Genomic DNA, 16,078 nt, shown 5'->3' on the forward strand with positions numbered 1-16,078 from the left:
TTCACTGACCTGCGAGGCTCCTATCCACTCATAGTCTTCTCCGTTACCTCCCAAGTTGTGTTTCTTTTTTCTTCTCTTTGGAGGGAAGGTGACACTCTCAACACACCCACACACAGGCAGACACACATATATGCACAATCACACACATGTATATACCGTGTGTTGTTGCTATCAGGGGCTGTTGAATTGGCTCCAACTCACAGTGGCCTTGCGCACAACACAAGGAACCCCTGCCCGGTGCTCACAATCCCACTTCACAAAGCCACCATCCTCACAATCGTCACTGTGCTTAAACGTACTGCTGTACACGCTGTGTCAGTCTATCTCAGTGGGAATCTTCCTCACTTTTGCTAACTCTATTTTTCCAAGCATTCATCCTTCTCCAGAGATTGTCCCCTCCCAACAGCATTCCCAAAGAATGAGAACCCAATTCTCCGCATCCTTGCCCTAAGGAGCCCGCTGGCTGAACATCTGCCAAGACACATTTGTTCGCTTGGCCATCTACCGTTTATTCAATGGTCTTTACCAACACCACAACTCAACGTTGTAATATCTTCTTTGCTAATTCATTGCCCAGTATTCACACGCATTTGGATGGTTAATTGAAAACTCCATAACTTGGGTCAGGTACTGTCTTAGCTACCTAGTGCTTCTATAACAGAAACACCACAAGTGGATGGCTTTAATAAATTTATTTTCTTAATATTTAGGAAGCTGGAAGTACAAATTCAAGGTTCCAGCCCTAGGGGAATATCATCTGTCTGTGTCAATTTTGAAGGAAAATCCTTGTTCTTCCAATCTCTGTAGGACCAGCATTCCATGGAGGTCCCCATCTTTCTTGGCCTTCTCCAGGGTCAAGACGTCTGCTAGTGCAAGGAACCTGAGTCCTAAAGAACGCTTTACACATCAAGCAAACATTTCTTTGTGGTATTGAGGCTCCCCTCTAGACCCAATTCTTCATCTTTTCTTTCCTATGGGATAAAGTGTTACAGGTCACATGTTAGGAAAAATTCCCTTATATTGACTCAGGGTTGTGATAGGATTAAGAGGTGCTGCATTCCATCTAAATATTGGGTTTATCAGATCATGGGGAACAGTTACCTATCCCTTCACATTATCCCTCTAATAAATGCATTGGGGGGGGTAATCTACAATATACAACCTTGTCTTTGATATATTAGATCTTTATTTAGTACCTTAAAGAGATTCTTTTTTCCCCTACTAGTTTATTTACAAAATTTAAATACAAATTTGAACAAATTCTTTCAATTTCTCTCGCCCCCCCCCCATCAAATTGTACCACCCAATGATTAATCCCCCTTTCCCCTGTACATCCACATTCCTCTGCTTCCAGCCTCTCCCACCCCTCCTGGAATCTTATACTCACTCTACAATAATGGTCCTTAAAAAGATTCTTGGCAGCAAATTTGCCCAGTACAATTCACCATCTGACTACTGCTTCCATGAGTGTTATCTGGGGATCCAAGTCAGATGAAATCCTTGACAACTTCAATCTTCTATTATGATGCTGTTTTATTGGTCCAGTTGAGGGGATTTTCAGGATACTAAAGAGTTGAATAGAAGATTTCAAAAGGCAGCATGGGATGTTGTTGTTGTTGTTGTTGTTGTTGTTGTTGTTATGTGCCGTCATTTGCGACTCATAGTGACCCTATGTACAACAGCCCTAAACCCTGCTCTATCCTGTGCCAATCACACTGCCTCTGACACACCCATCCCGATTACCCCAGTCACTGAATCAATCCACCTCATAGAGGGTCTTCCCCTCCTGTGCCGTCCCTTCAACCTTCCAAGCATGATGTCCCTCTCCAAGGACCTGTCTCTCCTTACAACATGTCCAAAGTATGTCAGACAAAGCCCCAGAATCCTTGTCTCCAAGGAGTAACCTGGGTTAACACCCTCTCCAGGATGAATTTGTTTGTTTCCTTGGCAGTCCATGGTACATTCACTACTCTTCTCCAGCACCACAGCTCAAAGGCATCTATTCTCCTTCTATCCTCCCTAATCATTGTCCAACTCTCTGATGCATAACAAGTGATAGCAAAGACCATGACCTGTATCAGGCGCACCTTAATCTCCAGAGAGACACCGTTGCTCTTGAGTACTTTAAAGAGGTCCCTAACAGTAGACTTTCCCATCACAATACGATGGGATGACAAAGTAAAATATTACAATGAAATGTGCAAGGAATTGGAGTCAGAAAATCAAAAGGGCCAAACTCGCTCAGCATTTCTTAAGCTCAAGGAACTGAAGAATAAATTCAAACCTCGAGTTGCTATAATCAAGGATGCTTTAGGAAGAATATTAAATGATCCAGGAAGTATTAAAAGAATATAGAAAGAATATACTGAGTCACTGTATCGAAAGGAATTGGCAAACACAGACGATTTCAAGAAACAACATATGAGCAAGAGCCTATGGTGATGAAGGAAGAAGTTCAGATTGCTTTGAAGGAAATAGCAAAAAATAAGGCCCCAGGAATAGATGGTATACCAATTGACATATTTCAGCTAACAGATGCTGACCTGGACGTGCTAACCAAGTTGTGCCGAGAAATCTGGAGAGCAGCCACTTGGTCAACTGACTGGAAGAGATCTATATTTGTTTCGTTCCCATCCCAAAGAAGGATGACCCAACAGAGTGTGGAAACTATAGAACAGTATCGTTGATTTCACATGCAAGTAAGATTCTACTGAAGACAATAAAAAAACAACTGGAAAAACACATCAGCAGAGAACTGCCAGAAGTCCAGGCTGGGTTTAGAAGTGGTCATGGTACTAGGGATATTGTATCTAGGGATATTAGAAGAATCTTAGCTGAAAGCAGGGATTACCAAAGGAATATATATCTGTGTTTCATTGATTATGCAAAGACGTTTGACAGTGTGGATCATAACAAACTGTGGCTGACTCTGAGAAGAATGGGAATACCAGGACACTTGATCGTGCTAATGTGAAACCTATACTTGGATCAGGAGGCAGTCATCAGAACAGAGCAGGGTAACACTGCATGGTTCAAAATTGGGAAGGGAGTATGCCAGGGAGGTGTCCTGTCTCCATACCTTTTGAACCTGTGTGCAGAACAGATTATCCAGAAGGCTGGGCTCTATGAGGAGAAGTGTGATGTCAGGATTGGTGGAAGATTCATCAACAATCTGCGTTATGCAGATGACACAACCCTGCTTCCTGAGACTGAGGAGGACCTAAAGCCCTTGCTGCAGAGGAGCAAGGACTGCAGCCTCTAATATGGATTGAAGCTCAATGTCAAGAAGACAAAGATTCTGACCACTGGACCAATTGGCAGCATCAGGATGGATGATGAAGAGATGGAGATTGTTCACAGCTTTAGTTTGCTTGGCTCCACTGTCAACACTCTCGGCAGCAGTATTCAGGAAATTAAAAGCATATTGCCATGGGAAAGTCTGCTGTTAGGGACCTCTCCAAAGTACTGAAGAGCAATGGTGTCTCTCTAGAGACTCAGGTGCATCTGATACAAGCCATGGTCTTTGCTATCACTTGTTATGCATCAGAGAGTTGGACAGTGACTAAGCAGTATAGAAGGAGAATTGATGCCTTTGAGCTGTGGTGTTCGAGAAGAGTATTGAGGGTACCATGGACTGCTAGGAAAACAAACAGATTCATCCTGGAAAGGTTAAACTGGGTGGCTCCCTGGAGGCAAGGATTCTGAGGCTCCATCTAACATACTTTGGACAGGAGGGACAGACCAGTCCTTGGAGCAGGACATCATGCTTGGTAGGGTGGAGGGACAGCGCAGGAGGGGAAGGCCCTCTATGAGGTGGATTGATTCAGTGACTGGGGTAATCGGGATAGGTGTGTGGATACAGTGCAATTGGCACAGGACAGAGCAGAGTTATTGGCTGTTGTGCATAGGGTTGCAAGCGACTTGACGGCACAGAACAACAACAACAACATGTTGAAGCATAACCCATATTTGAGTCTTGGGCCTTCTTCAGTCACTACTTCAAGTTCCTCTTTACCTTCAGCAAGCAAAGTTATGCCACCTGTGTATCACGGATTAATATTAAGACTTCCTCCAGTCAAATGGGCAAAGACCTAGAGTTAGAAAGTGAAAAGGGTAGACTCTCTGTGTTTCTCAAGTGGAAAGAACTGAAGAACAAATTTAAGCCTCAAATTGCAGTACTAAAGGATTCCTTAGATATTATTATATTGAACTTAAAGTATTAAATGAAGAGAGAAAGAAAATGTAAATCCACTGTCCTAAAAAGAATTGAAACTGCACCACTGTAGGAAGGAGGATATGACACAAAATCCGTAGTATTGAAAGAAGAAAGTCAAAGCCGTGATGAAGGCATTGTCAAAAATTAAGGTTCTAAGAATTGTTGGACTCTTAAGTAGAAGATTGTCTTGTTGTTGTTTGTTTTTTTTAAATGCCATCCTAGATGTGTTCACTCATCTATCTTAAGAACTTTGGAAGGCAGCTATCTGGCCAACCAACTGGAAGAGATTAATATTTGTGTCAATTTCAAAAAAGGATGATTCAACAGTACATGGGAATTATCAAATAGTATCATCAAAATCATATGCAAGTAAAATCTTGCTGAAGATTATTTTTCTTCTTTTTAAAATTGGTTTGCTTACAAAGTTCATATACATTATGTTTCATGCTACTCTTCATTCACATTGTGCTTCATACAATCATTCTCATGTATTATGTTTTATTGCCCGTCACTAGCCTGTCTTTTCACCTGGATCCTTCCCATTTCCTTCCCTTCCTTCCCACCAAACTGGGAAACTCTGTGGTTTCACCTCTACCCATCCTCAGCCCTCCTCCCTCCTTGAGTTCCCATACATGTTTTACTAGTTATCCTTCTATTTTTACAATAATGGTTATATTTGTCCTTATAAGACTGTGTTAGTTCACACAGTATATTGCTCTCCAGACTCTCCCAAATTACGTAGGATTTTTTAAAAATTATTGCTTCTGCACAGTATTCCATTGTGTGAACATCCCACAGTTTCTCAATCCATTTGGTTGTGGTTGGACGTTTGGTCTATTATCATGTTCTTGCAATGGTGGGTAACACAGCTATGAACACTGGTGTACAAATCTCTGTGTCTCAGTTCTAATTGATGCCTTTGAGCTGTGGTGCTGGAGAAGAGTATTGAATGTACCATGGACTGCCAAGAAAACAAACAGATTCATCCTGGAGAGGATTAAACCAAGCAACTCCTTGGAGGCAAGGATTCTGGGGCTTTGTCTTACATACTTTGGGCATGTTGCAAGGAGGGACAGGTCCTTGGAGAGGGACATCACTCTTGGGAGGGTGGAGGGACAGCGCAGGAGGGGAAGACCCTCTATGAGGTGGATTGATTCAGTGACAGGTAATTGGGATGGGTGTGTCAGAGGCAGTGTGATTGGCACAGGATAGAGCAGGGTTTAGGGCTGTTGTACATAGGGTCGCTATGAGTAGCAAACTACTCGACAGCACATAACAACAACAACAACAATACTCTAGTAATGGATTAGCTGGGTCATATGGAATTTCTATGTTCATATTTTTTAGGAAATGCCAGCTGAAGATTATTTTAAAATGGATGGAATAAGTACATCCACAGGGAACATCCAGAAAGTCAAGGTTTGTTCAGAAGAGGCTGCAAGATGAGGAATACCCTTGTCGGTATCAGATGAATCTTAAGTGAAATCAGAGAATACCAGAAAGAAGTTTATTTGCGTTTTATTGACTCTGCAAAGTCATTTAACTGTGTGGATCATGATAAATTATGTATAACATTAAGAAGAATGCTATTCCAAAATACCTAATTGTACCCACGAGGAACCTATACATAACCAAGAAGCAACCTTGGAACAGAGAAGGTGTGAGTTAGGGCTATCTCTTTTCACCACATCTATTCAATCTGTATACTAAGGTTATAGAGGTTGACAGGTCTATGACATTTGGCTATGGAAATAATGAACCCAAGGTAAGGCAAGAAGCAAGCAGGTAAAGAACTAGACATAAAATGGAAATTGGGCGATAAGCAAGCCAGATTCCCCATAGCAAACCCTATCAAGGAAATTACTTTGGTACACCAAGACTTGTCAAGGGAATGGTCACATCACAACTGTCAAGCCAGAGAATCATAGAGGCAGCTAAATTGACACACAACCTTAACCATCATGAGTGATAAGCCATTGATGTATCAAAACAAGCAGAAGTAGAAGAAGAGAGGCTCTAATATGATCTGCTTCAAATTTTTGTGGACTCCCTCTGACTGTTGCGTGAATAATGGACATAAATGGATGTAAGTGGAAGCAGGAGGTCGGTCAGTGATCCACAGATGAGTGGTTGAGTGAGGACAAGATAGTAGGGACAGTGAATAGGTTCTAGACGCAGTTTCAAGACAGAACCAATAGAGTTTACAAGGAACTGGATACCTCAGGGCTGTAGCATTATTCTCATACATAGTGATCCTATAGGATAGAGTTGCACTGCTCCATAGGACTTCTGTTGTTGTTGCTGTTATGTGCTGTCGAGTTACTTGTGACTCATAGCGACCCTATGTACAACAGCCTTAAACCCTGCCCTGTCCTGTGCCACTGTCTCTGACACACCCACCCCCATTACTCCAGTCACTGAATCAATCCACCTCATAGAGGGTCTTTCCTGCTCTGTCCCTCCACCCTTCCGAACATGACTTCCCTCTCCAAGGACTGGTCCCTTCTTGCAACATGTCCAAAGTATGTCAGACGAAGCCCCAGAATCCTTGCCCCCAAGGAACAGCCTGGTTTAACCCTTTCCAGGACAAACCTGTTTGTTCTCTTAGCAGTCCATGGTACATTCAATACTCTTCTCCAGCACCACAGCTCAAAGGCATCAGTTCTTCTTCTATCCTCCCTAGTCATTGTCCAGCTCTCTGATACATAGCAAGTGATTGCAAAGACCATGCCCTGTATCAAGTGTACCTTAGTCTCCAGAGTGACACCAGTGCTCTTCAGTACTCTGGAGAGGTCCCTAACAGCAGACTTTCCCATCTCAACATGTCTTTTGATTTCCTGGATGCTGGTGCTAAGAGTGTTGACTGTGAAGCCAAGCAAACTAGAGTTAACAATCTCAATCTCTTCACCATCCATCCTGATGCTGCCAGTCGGCCCAGTGGTGAGAATCTTTGTCTTCTTGATGTTGAGCTTCAACCCATATTGAAGTCTGCAGTCCTTGACCTTCTGCAGCAAGCGCTTCAGGTCCTCTTCAGTTTCAGCAAGCAGGGTTGTGTCATCTGTATAACCCAGATTATGGAATCTTCCACCAATTCTGATGTCACACTTCTCTTTTGTGTTTTCATTCACATTGTGTTTCTTATGATCATTCCCATACTCTGTGTCTTATAAAATGAATCACCATTGATCTCTGTCCACTATTACCCATCTGTTCTGATCACCACTGGATCTTTCCTAATTCCTTCACCCTCTCGCTCCAGCCAGCATATTCTGTGACCTTGTGATTTCCTCCCCTCCCCCCTCAGCTCCCCTGACCCCTCGCTTTCCCTCTTTGAAAATCCATGCACATCTTACTGGTTATCCATCTGTTTTTACCACAATGGCCAAAAGCCGTATCTGTCCTTATGAAGCTGATTTCGTTCACTCAGCGTAATACTCTCTGGCCTCTCCTATGTTACAGAGTATTTTTCAATATCGTTGCACCTGGGTGCTGCATAGCATTCCATTGTGTGAATGTACACAATTTCTCAACATGCTTGCAAATTTTTGCTGTCGTGGATCACCACATCTTTCCCTCTTGGAGTTGCTGGGGCATTCAAACCACTGTTTTTGTTTAGCTTTTCTGCTGAATGTTTTACCCACAGCATCATCAGGGCTCCTTGAGGAATTGCATATGTGACAGGAAAGAAAGCAGACAATGGCTTAGGCCTGAGTGACTGCTATTTTACGTTAGGATGTGTTGCTATGTTATGTTATGTATGTTATATGTTAAGTGCCATGGAGTTGACTATGACTAATATCAATCCTATGAACAATAGCCCTGAATTCTGCTCTATCCTAAGCCAATCTCACTGTCTCTGACACACCTGCAACCATTACCCCAGTTATTATATCAATCCATCTCATCTGGAGTCTTCCTCTCCTGTGCTGGCCCTCCACCCTTCCAAGCATGATGTCTTTCTCCAAAGACTGGTCCCTTCTGGCAACATGCCCTAAGTATGTGAGATGGAGTTCAAAATCCTTGCCTCCAACGAGCAACCTGGTTTCATCTAAGATAGATGGAGAAGATATTGCTCTTGTTAACAATTCATCTAGTTACTTAATGAGATGCAGAAGACTGGAGGAGATGAGTATGGGGAATCTCAAGAGTTTCATTTAAGTTATGGAGAGTTTGAGATACTTTTGAGGCAAAAGAGGTGTCCAATTGGCAGTTGTAAATTCAAGATGTGATTAGAAGCACCCTTTTGGATATCTTTGTTTAATGAGGGCATTTAGGACTATTTTCTTGGATGAGATTGATAAGGGAGAGAAGATAGAGATGGGAAAAGGCCCAAAGCTTGAGCCCCAATGGTGCTTGGAGGCCAGGAGTAGCAGGGACTGGTATTAGAATCCTTAAAAAGTTCACACTCTTTGTCAGCAAGCTAGAACCCCCTCACAGCTGACCCTCCAGCAGCTTCCCATAGCTGTAAGTTGCAGAGGAGGAGATAACTCATCTCTCTCCCAAAGAGCTGTTGGATTTGAGCTCCCACAGAGGCACGGTCCTCGGGTGAGCAGGGCAACACAAACTGGGTGGCTCGAAGCAACAGGCAACACAACTTTTTCTCTCCTAGTTCTAGAGGGCAGAAGTCTAAAACCAAAGGGTGTCACCTGTCTCACCCATCGCTTTCTCCGGAGACTATGGGGCACGGCTTCTGGTTTGTGGCTGTAATATTTCAATCCTTGCCTCCCAATCACATGGCTCACTCTCCGTCTCTCTGTGTGCCTTTTCCTCTTGTGTTGGTTTTTTGCTTGTTTGTTTGTTTTTATTTTATATTGGTTTGTGTACAAAAATTTGTATACATTGTGTTTCATTCATATACATTGCATTTCATACTCTTTCATTCGTATTGTAAGGGACACTCATCACTGGATTTAGGGCCCACCCAGACAATCCAGAATAATCTCGTGTTGAGATCCTTAATTTAATTATATCTGCAAAGATACTTTTTCCAAATAAGGCCACATTCACACATCCTGAGACACAGGGACAGCCAGCAGCAAAAATTCTTTTAGGTAGGAATGAGGGTGGGCAGAGGAGTTAGTGGCTCTGGTGAATGCTACAGAGAAGTCAGGTTGAGGTCTGAGTCGGCCAGTAAGTAGGCTTGACCTCAGGGAGGTCTTCCAGGGTCCTGTCACATGCTTTCCCTCCACTGGTCCTCCAAATCGGGCTATGGCTGAAGAGTTATTTGATAGATGCCCACCTTCTCTATAAGACTGAACTCGTAGTAACAGCAGGAACCATGCTTGCCTCAGTCACCCCAGTGTCTTCTGGGCCTTATTTAATACCTGACACACTGCAGAGACTCAGAAAGTGTTTTCAAAATTGAATACAGAGGTGAAGGCCAAAGACTCCCTGGAAGGGAGAGGAAGATTAACGCCTTTCTCCACTCTGCCTCACCTGAGAGGTGACTCCAAGGGAGAGGTCCACCATATTGAACAATGTAATGCCTGCCTGTTAAGCAGCCAACTCTTCTGAAAACTATGCCATAGTCAAGGGTGGCAAGCTCTATAAATAGTCAAAGGGACTCTGGGACTCTCCAGGAACCCTAGACCATAGTTTCCCAGACTGTTATTAGAAGGGAAGCTGGGTTCCTATCTAATGTGTGAGCCAAGATGGTACCAGGTGAAGGTGAGCCCATGCCAGACCCCCAGGGACTTGGTGTAGGAGAGTGAGACCAAGAGAGGTAGGGGCAGAGGGCCTGCAGAACCTGTTAGTGGCTGGGTTGGGGGCTGCTGGGAGGAATGGAGGAGCAGAAGCAGACCCTCTGGGACCTTCCTCTTCCTGGTTGGAAATTAACCCTCAAATTCTCCCCTCACACCTGAGGGGTGCTGCCTTCCCCTCTTTAGCCGAGTGCCAAATGCTAATCCTGGTTTGGGCCTGGATAAGCTGCTGTTTAAATAGTCAGAGATTAGTTTTCAAATTGACAAATAAAGCCCATCTGGAGTGCTTGGCGCAGGCCCCTCTAGGACCTGGCTGAGCAAACCCAGTTTAATTAGTCTTGGTGCCCAGCCCAGCAGGGTAGGGTAGATGTGGGGGGTGGCATGCCTCCCACTTCAGCTGCTTACCTCGCTAGAAGCTGGGTTAGCCCCTGTTTTTCAATCCACCCTAGTCCCTTATCCTATCATGCTGAGTCTTCAAACATTAAAGGGTAGGCGAGGGAACGAGGGAACGAATGGAGGTGGGAGCAGATTCACTCTGCCTCTCTGTGGAAAGGAGGAGATCTAAGCCTTCCTCTTCTGCAACCTCCTATGTGTCTCTGGATTTCATCAAACGTTCTGGCTGCAGGAAGCCACCTAGGCTCCTCCACAGGTCTCACCTGTGCCTTTGCATACCACTTAATCCACTCAGCCATTTATCCATTTACCTATCCACCTATCCATCCATCCATCCATTTATCCATCCACTCATCCATACAACAAATGATTGAGCACCTACTGTTTATTATTCCAGGTACAGGAGAGCTGAAGATTCTGCTTTCTGAAGCTTTTGATCTGGTGTTGGATGAAACACATTGGTAAAAAAAATCTCACAAGCAAAAGTTTAGTCATACACTTTGTTTTGTGCTCAGAAAGATATGGTGTCAGAGGAGACTTGATGTGGGGAAGGAACACAGAGTGGTGGTGGCGCTCCCAAGGAAATAATTTTGAGCTGAGGCTATTTTTAATAGTGGTGGGAGGTTATCAGATGAGGGGTGCTGAGCACACACACACACACACACACACACACACACACACACACACACACACACTATATATGTCAAGCAGAGGCATATGAGAGAGCTCAGCACCCTGGAGCAGCCAGGAGTAGGCTTAGAGTGGGCTGCTATAGGAGGTAGGGCAGGATTTGACCCCAGGGTATTGGGAAGCTCTTACAAAGCTCTTGGCTTTGTTTAGACCTGATGGTCAGATTTACATTTTAAAAAGATCACACTGGAGATTAAAATTCGCTTTGCCCAGAATACTGTTGTCCAACCTCGCCTTCAGCTAACACTGGTCATGGAGGGAGGATAGGAGATCACTCAGAGTGGCCTGGGGCTCCCCTCCCCTGCTCTCCCCACCTCATAGATTGGAATGGTTGCGGGGCCCACCTCTGCTTCTCTCATTACACTTGGTCTCTGCCTTTTCAGTACCTAATGAATGAAGTCTTGACTCAGTTGTAACTTCCAAGCCGAGTAAAGACAGCCCTGGCTGGGCCCAGAGATTCACACCCTCCTTTGTGGTATGTTTGCTGGCTCACAAGCCTCTGGCATGTCCCTTGGCCCCCATCAGTGGCAGTGTGCTGGCACATCTCACCACTGGCACTGCAGCAGAAACAAATGGCCTGATTGGTAGGTAGCAAACTCTGGCTTCAGCACACACATCCACCATGGCTGACATGATGCAGCATCACTGAACTCAAAGCTGGGTGGGAAAGTGCTGGAAGCTGTGAGAGTGGCCTGCTGCCCAGGCGCACCACATGACTGGAACCTGGACCTCTGGTCCCCACCGCGGGGCCTCAGGCCTCTGCCTTCTGTACCTAGTTGGCATCTTGGCTTTTCAGACTCCACCTGAAAACTGAGCACTGTCCCCTGCTTGACTGGTCAGCACTACCTGTAACTGGCACCTCCCTCTTGACTACTCTTCCTGAAGCCTGAGGTCTGACCTACTCTGGACTATATGCCCCTCATGGCTTCCTAAGTGGGTTGGACCAGCTGACCCTTATTTCATGTGCTGGCAGACCTGGCTCCCTGGAACCCTGTTCTTTCTCATAATCACACTTCTCAGCCCTCCAATCCACAGCAGAGTGAGGGCCAGACTCCTCAGCCTGGCCTTTAACACCCGGGGCCCTGATAGCCTCTGACTTGAATTCTGCCTGTGTGTCTCACGGTGCGTTTCATCCTCCTTCTCACTCATTTGCCAGGCCCCACTCAGCACCCACTTCCTAGGCCCTCAGCTCTGCTGTGACGTCCCCTCTGAAATCAGGGGCACCACTTTTGGTTGAGAGAAACTGTGGTGTCCTGCTTAGGCTCCAAGACCATGCTGTCTGGGTTTAAATTCTGTCTCCACCACTTATTAGCTGTGACTATGGCTACCCAGCTTCCTTCATCATGCTTCTCTGTTGCTTCATCTGTGAGATGAGCGTAATAATAATGACTGTCTTCTCCTGGAAATCTCTGTGGTGACCTAGTGGGGAAGGAGTTGTGTTGCCAACCCAAAGGTAAGTGGTGCGAAGCTATCAGCTGCTGGGCAGGAAAAGGACTAGCAACCTCCCCCTGTGTGATTTACAGCCTCCGAAAATCTGCTGGAGGGGCCAGTTATGAGGCAGTTCCAGCTAAACAGCCATCAGTTTGAGGGGTTTTTCTTCCTGGAAAGGCATTAGGTGTAAATGAGGCCCTGTTAGTAAGGCGTTAAAGATGTGTGGCACGCACAGTGAAGGCTGTGAGGGCTGGAGGCTGCAAGAGACTTCGTCTTCCAGGTCTCAAACATTCCGCCTTTGACAGGAGCTGTCTTGACATTTTCCTGTCACCACCCATCACAATTCCTACCTCATAAACACTCAGAAAACATTTCTTGTCAATTTCAGATGGCTGGTAAAGGAACAAAATTAATTTTTTAATAATTCACATCTCTATTCAAATTACATACTGATATGAGCATCTACTATTCAAGCAAAAGTATCAACAAAATTCACTTTTACTTGTATTTCTTGTAACTATTTCTGGGTTTTGTATCTGCACTCTCTCATACTTGGGTTACAATACTAACAATTTTCTGATTCCATCTGTGCCTCACAGGTTCCAGCTTTCAGAGAATGTGTATTAGACTGAAGTAAGCATTTCAGTGATGACTATTTGAGCTTCCCTCCTCTGCTAGATCTGCCTCACACTGATTCTGGTATTCACAGGTTTCACTGCAACAAGAATTTAGCAAGCAAAACTCCAATAAAGTGGATTAGGCCCATCATGACCCTCTAAAAATACTAGACAATTTCAGCCACGCACACGCAAGCCCTTGGGTGACAGCTTCAATAGTGAAACCTCTTTGACAAGCACTGTGGCATTTGGACAAGAACAAACTGGGAGGAGGGTAGAGAAAATAGTGCAACAATGAATGAGTGAAAGCCCAAAATCTCTGTAAATGTTTATGAAAATTAATAAAATATAATTATAGAAAAAAAAAAGAAGGAAAAAAAATACTTAAGGAGGGAAAGCCTAAAATGGGGCAACTGCACACATTCATTACCTTTCTTTCAGTTTTAGGAAAGACAGACTTTTTTAGGGGGAAGTCCTAGAAAGAAACAGAGAGTTCAGCTAAGTGATTAAAAAGGTGTGGTTAGGATATAGGGGAGCCCTGGGGTGGTGGGGTGGGGCTTCTGCTACCCCTGGTTCCTAAAGAGGAGGACCAGGGAGGAGTAATTCATCCAGGGTCACACAATGGACAGCGTTATTTCTGTCTTTGATACCTTGAGCGAAGCCCAAGGCCTGTGAATGACAACAGGGAGTGATGGAACTTGGGGAACAATTGAGTTGCCTTTTTTTTTTTAACCCCCCACTCATTTTTTGACTAAGTTTGCTGCAAGTCTCAGCGGCAGGAAAGTGCCTGAGACTTGCTGGGAGAACATCACATACCAGAATCTTCTCTGCAAGCAGCCAGGCTCGGTGTGGACAAACACGTGTCCAGGCGGGCAGCCACTTGGCCATCCTTCCGGACACAGAGGGGTGCAGGCCTGTGAGCTGGAAAGGTGGCAGTTGGCACAACAAAGGCAAGGCCGGCCTGGGCGGAGGCCAAGACTCCCTGACGGGTTTGCTTTCTGCCTGGTGATTACCCATTACCTCCCGTCAGCGCCTGATAAACTGTTATCATGGAATTATCTGCCACAGGCTCCGGCATCAGTATGAAATCCATTACTGTCCGTCAAGCCCTGTGGCTAATGGGAAAAACCCCAGCAGCTGCCCAGTACGCCAGGCAGGGCTCGGACAGATCCGTTATCTGTCTATTACTCCAGCAATCACACCTCGTAATGGAATCTTGGATGGGAAATGACTAGAAGCCCCAGAATGTGTTGTTCAGATGGGCAGCTGGTGGGCAGGGCTGCCTGATACATTACCAAGGGTGGAGTATGGCAGGGAGGTGACCCAGGAGGTCGGCTCTGATGTCAAGCCATCAGCTGTAAGGAAGAGCTTTACTTGTGGGCAGGCCCCCAACTCACTCAGGCAAACAAGTTGGTGGACAGAAGGATGGGCCAATGGACAGATGGAGTCCCAGTAGGCTGCCCGGGACCCGTTTCTCCCCCAGTTTCTACCAGGCCTCTGTTATGGATTGAATTATGTCCTTCAGAAATGTATGTTATCATTCCTAACCACTCTGCGTATGGTTATGATCCCATTTGGAAATGGGTTGTCTTAATGAGGCAGGCTTAGGGTAGGGTGTATCTTTAGTAAATCTCTTTTGAGATATAAATGAGATTCAATACAAGTATACAGGGAATAGAGATGCCAGATCACACGGGATTGCCCACGAACACAAACTCAGAGAATCTAGGCCTTCCAGTAGAGAGAACAAACTCCCTTCTAGAGTTCAAACTCATTGCCATTGTATAGGCATTGAGTCATACCTGGCACTCCAGGGGGTTGTGAGGCTGTAAATGGCACAGGAGATTGCCCATCTTTCTCCCCAGGAGCGACTGGTGGATTTGAGTTGCCAGAGAATTGCCTCGTCTGAGTTCGCAGGGCAATTCCTGACTAGGCTGCCAGAGCTCTGCTCCTCTAGAGCAGGAGATTCCAATTTCTAGCCTCCTAAACTGTGAGAAAATAGATTTCTGTTGGTTAAATCCTGTGGTCTATGTGCTAAACACAACATGAGGTACCTGAGACCTAGTTACCTCCACCCCTCCCCCTGGGTTGAGTGATGCTGTTTTGCTCAGATGCAGGAAACAATTAGATGAGTGTGGGCCCTGTAGTTGCCCAGATGTGGGATGGAAACCAGCTCCACTCCTTTCTACAGCAGGGCCTCAGGCAACTGCTTTAAACCCTCCTCAACTATACAAAATAGGATACTATCATAATGAGAACACTGGCCTGATATTCAGAGGTGCTGTCTGGCCTGGGAGGCATTCTTCCTTTGTTCCTTCCTTGTTTACAACATGTAGCTGCACTAGCTTTGGAACCCCCCCTGGATTGAATGCATACTGCAGCCTGACTACAGGCAAAGGGCTTACTTCCTTAACTCCTCACAAGTCTCATCTATGACAGGAGGCTAATGGTAATCACCTGTAGTATGACTGACAGTGGGGTGTAGCGAAGATACTACCACCTCTCTGGCTTCATTTCTTCCCTGCCCTCACTCACCCTGTTCGGGTCACACTGACCTTCTGGCTGGTCCCCAAACATGCCAGACCTGCTTGCACCTCACGTCCCTTGCACTTGCTGTTTCTTCTGCCTGGAATGCTTTCCCCCTCACATCTTCATGTGTGGCTCCTTCAGCTTACCTTTCCACACAGGTGACCTTTTCCATGTCACCTGATCTAAAATGACACATTCCCCATCCTGCCTGCTTGTTTATTTTACCACCATCTGTCATCCTCTATTTTTTCCTTGCTAACTGTCTCCCTCAGTGGTGGCCTAGTAGGTAGGGAGTTGCACTGCTAACCCAAAGATGGTTCCTCTCTGGAGGTTCAAATCCAAATCTGCTCCGTGGAAGAGGGATATGAGCAATCTCCGCTCAAGATAGTTACAGCCTCTGAAAACCTGCTGAAGGGTCAGCTATGGGTTGGTTGTGATTCCACAGCAAAGAGAGGTCACTCTAGAAGGGTCGTTGGTAGCACAGTAAACTAAGCATTGGGCTG

Source organism: Elephantulus edwardii, unplaced genomic scaffold (genome assembly GCF_000299155.1).
Source record: "Elephantulus edwardii isolate Elephantulus edwardi_28Jun2011 unplaced genomic scaffold, EleEdw1.0 scaffold00049, whole genome shotgun sequence".
Lineage (NCBI taxonomy): Eukaryota > Metazoa > Chordata > Mammalia > Macroscelidea > Macroscelididae > Elephantulus > Elephantulus edwardii.